This window comes from Lutjanus erythropterus, unplaced genomic scaffold (genome assembly GCF_056507025.1).
Source record: "Lutjanus erythropterus isolate fLutEry1 unplaced genomic scaffold, fLutEry1.hap2 Scaffold_167, whole genome shotgun sequence".
Taxonomy (NCBI): domain Eukaryota; kingdom Metazoa; phylum Chordata; class Actinopteri; order Lutjaniformes; family Lutjanidae; genus Lutjanus; species Lutjanus erythropterus.
The window spans coordinates 9,167-17,500 of record NW_028146644.1 but is presented as its reverse complement, the minus strand read 5'-3'; positions in this window follow the sequence as shown (position 1 = coordinate 17,500).

Sequence of the window (8,334 nt, the reverse complement as noted above, 5' to 3'; positions counted from 1 at the left end):
GCCCTGGGGGGATGCCTTACCAGGGATCCAGCCTGACCCTCTGACCCCCAGGCCCTGGGGGGGGGGGGGGGATGCCTTACCAGGGATCCAGCCTGGCCCTGTGACCCCCCAGGCCCTGGGGGGATGCCTTACCAGGCATCCAGCCTGACCCTCTGACCCCCAGGCCCTGGGGGGGGATGCCTTACCAGGCATCCAGCCTGACCCTCTGACCCCCAGGCCCTGGGGGGGGGGGGATGCCTTACCAGGGATCCAGCCTGGCCCTGTGACCCCCAGGCCCTGGGTGGGGATGCCTTACCAGGGATCCAGCCTGGCCCTGTGACCCCCAGGCCCTGGGTGGGGATGCCTTACCAGGGATCCAGCCTGGCCCTCTGACCCCCCAGGCCCTGGGGGGGATGCCTTACCAGGGATCCAGCCTGGCCCTCTGACCCCCCCAGGCCCTGGGGGGGATGCCTTACCAGGGATCCAGCCTGGCCCTGTGACCCCCAGGCCCTGGGTGGGGATGCCTTACCAGGGATCCAGCCTGACCCTCTGACCCCCAGGCCCTGGGGGGGGGGATGCCTTACCAGTGGGCCAGCCTGGCCCTGTGACCCCCCCCAGGCCCTGGGGGGATGCCTTACCAGGCATCCAGCCTGACCCTCTGACCCCCAGGCCCTGGGGGGGGGGGGATGCCTTACCAGGCATCCAGCCTGACCCTCTGACCCCCAGGCCCTGGGGGGGGGGGGGGGATGCCTTACCAGGGATCCAGCCTGGCCCTGTGACCCCCAGGCCCTGGGTGGGGATGCCTTACCAGGGATCCAGCCTGGCCCTCTGACCCCCCCAGGCCCTGGGGGGGATGCCTTACCAGGGATCCAGCCTGGCCCTGTGACCCCCAGGCCCTGGGTGGGGATGCCTTACCAGGGATCCAGCCTGGCCCTCTGACCCCCCCAGGCCCTGGGTGGGGATGCCTTACCAGGGATCCAGCCTGGCCCTCTGACCCCCCCAGGCCCTGGGTGGGGATGCCTTACCAGGGATCCAGCCTGGCCCTCTGACCCCCCCAGGCCCTGGGGGGGATGCCTTACCAGGGATCCAGCCTGACCCTCTGACCCCCAGGCCCTGGGTGGGGATGCCTTACCAGGGATCCAGCCTGGCCCTCTGACCCCCCAGGCCCTGGGGGCTCCCTTACCAGGGATCCAGCCTGGCCCTCTGACCCCCAGGCCCTGGGGGGCTCCCTTCCCCGGACTCTCCGCCCCACCCCTGGGCTCGGGCTCTCTTCTCCGGACCCGCTGCCACCACCCACCCCACAACCCACTTCACCCCCAGACCCGGCCTCTCTTCTCCGGACCCGCTGCACCCCCCCAGGCCCTGGGGGGGATGCCTTACCAGGGATCCAGCCTGGCCCTGTGACCCCCAGGCCCTGGGTGGGGATGCCTTACCAGGGATCCAGCCTGACCCTCTGACCCCCAGGCCCTGGGGGGGGGGATGCCTTACCAGTGGGCCAGCCTGGCCCTGTGACCCCCCCCAGGCCCTGGGGGGATGCCTTACCAGGCATCCAGCCTGACCCTCTGACCCCCAGGCCCTGGGGGGGGGGGGATGCCTTACCAGGCATCCAGCCTGACCCTCTGACCCCCAGGCCCTGGGGGGGGGGGGGGGATGCCTTACCAGGGATCCAGCCTGGCCCTGTGACCCCCAGGCCCTGGGTGGGGATGCCTTACCAGGGATCCAGCCTGGCCCTCTGACCCCCCCAGGCCCTGGGGGGGATGCCTTACCAGGGATCCAGCCTGGCCCTGTGACCCCCAGGCCCTGGGTGGGGATGCCTTACCAGGGATCCAGCCTGGCCCTCTGACCCCCCCAGGCCCTGGGTGGGGATGCCTTACCAGGGATCCAGCCTGGCCCTCTGACCCCCCCAGGCCCTGGGTGGGGATGCCTTACCAGGGATCCAGCCTGGCCCTCTGACCCCCCCAGGCCCTGGGGGGGATGCCTTACCAGGGATCCAGCCTGACCCTCTGACCCCCAGGCCCTGGGTGGGGATGCCTTACCAGGGATCCAGCCTGGCCCTCTGACCCCCCAGGCCCTGGGGGCTCCCTTACCAGGGATCCAGCCTGGCCCTCTGACCCCCAGGCCCTGGGGGGCTCCCTTCCCCGGACTCTCCGCCCCACCCCTGGGCTCGGGCTCTCTTCTCCGGACCCGCTGCCACCACCCACCCCACAACCCACTTCACCCCCAGACCCGGCCTCTCTTCTCCGGACCCGCTGCACCCCCCCAGGCCCTGGGGGGGATGCCTTACCAGGGATCCAGCCTGGCCCTGTGACCCCCAGGCCCTGGGTGGGGATGCCTTACCAGGGATCCAGCCTGACCCTCTGACCCCCAGGCCCTGGGGGGGGGGATGCCTTACCAGTGGGCCAGCCTGGCCCTGTGACCCCCCCCAGGCCCTGGGGGGATGCCTTACCAGGCATCCAGCCTGACCCTCTGACCCCCAGGCCCTGGGGGGGGGGGGATGCCTTACCAGGCATCCAGCCTGACCCTCTGACCCCCAGGCCCTGGGGGGGGGGGGGGGATGCCTTACCAGGGATCCAGCCTGGCCCTGTGACCCCCAGGCCCTGGGTGGGGATGCCTTACCAGGGATCCAGCCTGGCCCTCTGACCCCCCCAGGCCCTGGGGGGGATGCCTTACCAGGGATCCAGCCTGGCCCTGTGACCCCCAGGCCCTGGGTGGGGATGCCTTACCAGGGATCCAGCCTGGCCCTCTGACCCCCCCAGGCCCTGGGTGGGGATGCCTTACCAGGGATCCAGCCTGGCCCTCTGACCCCCCCAGGCCCTGGGTGGGGATGCCTTACCAGGGATCCAGCCTGGCCCTCTGACCCCCCCAGGCCCTGGGGGGGATGCCTTACCAGGGATCCAGCCTGACCCTCTGACCCCCAGGCCCTGGGTGGGGATGCCTTACCAGGGATCCAGCCTGGCCCTCTGACCCCCCAGGCCCTGGGGGCTCCCTTACCAGGGATCCAGCCTGGCCCTCTGACCCCCAGGCCCTGGGGGGCTCCCTTCCCCGGACTCTCCGCCCCACCCCTGGGCTCGGGCTCTCTTCTCCGGACCCGCTGCCACCACCCACCCCACAACCCACTTCACCCCCAGACCCGGCCTCTCTTCTCCGGACCCGCTGCACCCCCCCAGGCCCTGGGGGGGATGCCTTACCAGGGATCCAGCCTGGCCCTGTGACCCCCAGGCCCTGGGTGGGGATGCCTTACCAGGGATCCAGCCTGACCCTCTGACCCCCAGGCCCTGGGGGGGGGGATGCCTTACCAGTGGGCCAGCCTGGCCCTGTGACCCCCCCCAGGCCCTGGGGGGATGCCTTACCAGGCATCCAGCCTGACCCTCTGACCCCCAGGCCCTGGGGGGGGGGGGATGCCTTACCAGGCATCCAGCCTGACCCTCTGACCCCCAGGCCCTGGGGGGGGGGGGGGGATGCCTTACCAGGGATCCAGCCTGGCCCTGTGACCCCCAGGCCCTGGGTGGGGATGCCTTACCAGGGATCCAGCCTGGCCCTCTGACCCCCCCAGGCCCTGGGGGGGATGCCTTACCAGGGATCCAGCCTGGCCCTGTGACCCCCAGGCCCTGGGTGGGGATGCCTTACCAGGGATCCAGCCTGGCCCTCTGACCCCCCCAGGCCCTGGGTGGGGATGCCTTACCAGGGATCCAGCCTGGCCCTCTGACCCCCCCAGGCCCTGGGTGGGGATGCCTTACCAGGGATCCAGCCTGGCCCTCTGACCCCCCCAGGCCCTGGGGGGGATGCCTTACCAGGGATCCAGCCTGACCCTCTGACCCCCAGGCCCTGGGTGGGGATGCCTTACCAGGGATCCAGCCTGGCCCTCTGACCCCCCAGGCCCTGGGGGCTCCCTTACCAGGGATCCAGCCTGGCCCTCTGACCCCCAGGCCCTGGGGGGCTCCCTTCCCCGGACTCTCCGCCCCACCCCTGGGCTCGGGCTCTCTTCTCCGGACCCGCTGCCACCACCCACCCCACAACCCACTTCACCCCCAGACCCGGCCTCTCTTCTCCGGACCCGCTGCACCCCCCCAGGCCCTGGGGGGGATGCCTTACCAGGGATCCAGCCTGGCCCTGTGACCCCCAGGCCCTGGGTGGGGATGCCTTACCAGGGATCCAGCCTGACCCTCTGACCCCCAGGCCCTGGGGGGGGGGATGCCTTACCAGTGGGCCAGCCTGGCCCTGTGACCCCCCCCAGGCCCTGGGGGGATGCCTTACCAGGCATCCAGCCTGACCCTCTGACCCCCAGGCCCTGGGGGGGGGGGGATGCCTTACCAGGCATCCAGCCTGACCCTCTGACCCCCAGGCCCTGGGGGGGGGGGGGGGATGCCTTACCAGGGATCCAGCCTGGCCCTGTGACCCCCAGGCCCTGGGTGGGGATGCCTTACCAGGGATCCAGCCTGGCCCTCTGACCCCCCCAGGCCCTGGGGGGGATGCCTTACCAGGGATCCAGCCTGGCCCTGTGACCCCCAGGCCCTGGGTGGGGATGCCTTACCAGGGATCCAGCCTGGCCCTCTGACCCCCCCAGGCCCTGGGTGGGGATGCCTTACCAGGGATCCAGCCTGGCCCTCTGACCCCCCCAGGCCCTGGGTGGGGATGCCTTACCAGGGATCCAGCCTGGCCCTCTGACCCCCCCAGGCCCTGGGGGGGATGCCTTACCAGGGATCCAGCCTGACCCTCTGACCCCCAGGCCCTGGGTGGGGATGCCTTACCAGGGATCCAGCCTGGCCCTCTGACCCCCCAGGCCCTGGGGGCTCCCTTACCAGGGATCCAGCCTGGCCCTCTGACCCCCAGGCCCTGGGGGGCTCCCTTCCCCGGACTCTCCGCCCCACCCCTGGGCTCGGGCTCTCTTCTCCGGACCCGCTGCCACCACCCACCCCACAACCCACTTCACCCCCAGACCCGGCCTCTCTTCTCCGGACCCGCTGCACCCCCCCAGGCCCTGGGGGGGATGCCTTACCAGGGATCCAGCCTGGCCCTGTGACCCCCAGGCCCTGGGTGGGGATGCCTTACCAGGGATCCAGCCTGACCCTCTGACCCCCAGGCCCTGGGGGGGGGGATGCCTTACCAGTGGGCCAGCCTGGCCCTGTGACCCCCCCCAGGCCCTGGGGGGATGCCTTACCAGGCATCCAGCCTGACCCTCTGACCCCCAGGCCCTGGGGGGGGGGGGATGCCTTACCAGGCATCCAGCCTGACCCTCTGACCCCCAGGCCCTGGGGGGGGGGGGGGGATGCCTTACCAGGGATCCAGCCTGGCCCTGTGACCCCCAGGCCCTGGGTGGGGATGCCTTACCAGGGATCCAGCCTGGCCCTCTGACCCCCCCAGGCCCTGGGGGGGATGCCTTACCAGGGATCCAGCCTGGCCCTGTGACCCCCAGGCCCTGGGTGGGGATGCCTTACCAGGGATCCAGCCTGGCCCTCTGACCCCCCCAGGCCCTGGGTGGGGATGCCTTACCAGGGATCCAGCCTGGCCCTCTGACCCCCCCAGGCCCTGGGTGGGGATGCCTTACCAGGGATCCAGCCTGGCCCTCTGACCCCCCCAGGCCCTGGGGGGGATGCCTTACCAGGGATCCAGCCTGACCCTCTGACCCCCAGGCCCTGGGTGGGGATGCCTTACCAGGGATCCAGCCTGGCCCTCTGACCCCCCAGGCCCTGGGGGCTCCCTTACCAGGGATCCAGCCTGGCCCTCTGACCCCCAGGCCCTGGGGGGCTCCCTTCCCCGGACTCTCCGCCCCACCCCTGGGCTCGGGCTCTCTTCTCCGGACCCGCTGCCACCACCCACCCCACAACCCACTTCACCCCCAGACCCGGCCTCTCTTCTCCGGACCCGCTGCACCCCCCCAGGCCCTGGGGGGGATGCCTTACCAGGGATCCAGCCTGGCCCTGTGACCCCCAGGCCCTGGGTGGGGATGCCTTACCAGGGATCCAGCCTGACCCTCTGACCCCCAGGCCCTGGGGGGGGGGATGCCTTACCAGTGGGCCAGCCTGGCCCTGTGACCCCCCCCAGGCCCTGGGGGGATGCCTTACCAGGCATCCAGCCTGACCCTCTGACCCCCAGGCCCTGGGGGGGGGGGATGCCTTACCAGGCATCCAGCCTGACCCTCTGACCCCCAGGCCCTGGGGGGGGGGGGGGGATGCCTTACCAGGGATCCAGCCTGGCCCTGTGACCCCCAGGCCCTGGGTGGGGATGCCTTACCAGGGATCCAGCCTGGCCCTCTGACCCCCCCAGGCCCTGGGGGGGATGCCTTACCAGGGATCCAGCCTGGCCCTGTGACCCCCAGGCCCTGGGTGGGGATGCCTTACCAGGGATCCAGCCTGGCCCTCTGACCCCCCCAGGCCCTGGGTGGGGATGCCTTACCAGGGATCCAGCCTGGCCCTCTGACCCCCCCAGGCCCTGGGTGGGGATGCCTTACCAGGGATCCAGCCTGGCCCTCTGACCCCCCCAGGCCCTGGGGGGGATGCCTTACCAGGGATCCAGCCTGACCCTCTGACCCCCAGGCCCTGGGTGGGGATGCCTTACCAGGGATCCAGCCTGGCCCTCTGACCCCCCAGGCCCTGGGGGCTCCCTTACCAGGGATCCAGCCTGGCCCTCTGACCCCCAGGCCCTGGGGGGCTCCCTTCCCCGGACTCTCCGCCCCACCCCTGGGCTCGGGCTCTCTTCTCCGGACCCGCTGCCACCACCCACCCCACAACCCACTTCACCCCCAGACCCGGCCTCTCTTCTCCGGACCCGCTGCACCCCCCCAGGCCCTGGGGGGGATGCCTTACCAGGGATCCAGCCTGGCCCTGTGACCCCCAGGCCCTGGGTGGGGATGCCTTACCAGGGATCCAGCCTGACCCTCTGACCCCCAGGCCCTGGGGGGGGGGATGCCTTACCAGTGGGCCAGCCTGGCCCTGTGACCCCCCCCAGGCCCTGGGGGGATGCCTTACCAGGCATCCAGCCTGACCCTCTGACCCCCAGGCCCTGGGGGGGGGGGGATGCCTTACCAGGCATCCAGCCTGACCCTCTGACCCCCAGGCCCTGGGGGGGGGGGGGGATGCCTTACCAGGGATCCAGCCTGGCCCTGTGACCCCCAGGCCCTGGGTGGGGATGCCTTACCAGGGATCCAGCCTGGCCCTCTGACCCCCCCAGGCCCTGGGGGGGATGCCTTACCAGGGATCCAGCCTGGCCCTGTGACCCCCAGGCCCTGGGTGGGGATGCCTTACCAGGGATCCAGCCTGGCCCTCTGACCCCCCCAGGCCCTGGGTGGGGATGCCTTACCAGGGATCCAGCCTGGCCCTCTGACCCCCCCAGGCCCTGGGTGGGGATGCCTTACCAGGGATCCAGCCTGGCCCTCTGACCCCCCCAGGCCCTGGGGGGGATGCCTTACCAGGGATCCAGCCTGACCCTCTGACCCCCAGGCCCTGGGTGGGGATGCCTTACCAGGGATCCAGCCTGGCCCTCTGACCCCCCAGGCCCTGGGGGCTCCCTTACCAGGGATCCAGCCTGGCCCTCTGACCCCCAGGCCCTGGGGGGCTCCCTTCCCCGGACTCTCCGCCCCACCCCTGGGCTCGGGCTCTCTTCTCCGGACCCGCTGCCACCACCCACCCCACAACCCACTTCACCCCCAGACCCGGCCTCTCTTCTCCGGACCCGCTGCACCCCCCCAGGCCCTGGGGGGGATGCCTTACCAGGGATCCAGCCTGGCCCTGTGACCCCCAGGCCCTGGGTGGGGATGCCTTACCAGGGATCCAGCCTGACCCTCTGACCCCCAGGCCCTGGGGGGGGGGATGCCTTACCAGTGGGCCAGCCTGGCCCTGTGACCCCCCCCAGGCCCTGGGGGGATGCCTTACCAGGCATCCAGCCTGACCCTCTGACCCCCAGGCCCTGGGGGGGGGGGATGCCTTACCAGGCATCCAGCCTGACCCTCTGACCCCCAGGCCCTGGGGGGGGGGGGGGGATGCCTTACCAGGGATCCAGCCTGGCCCTGTGACCCCCAGGCCCTGGGTGGGGATGCCTTACCAGGGATCCAGCCTGGCCCTCTGACCCCCCCAGGCCCTGGGGGGGATGCCTTACCAGGGATCCAGCCTGGCCCTGTGACCCCCAGGCCCTGGGTGGGGATGCCTTACCAGGGATCCAGCCTGGCCCTCTGACCCCCCCAGGCCCTGGGTGGGGATGCCTTACCAGGGATCCAGCCTGGCCCTCTGACCCCCCCAGGCCCTGGGTGGGGATGCCTTACCAGGGATCCAGCCTGGCCCTCTGACCCCCCCAGGCCCTGGGGGGGATGCCTTACCAGGGATCCAGCCTGACCCTCTGACCCCCAGGCCCTGGGTGGGGATG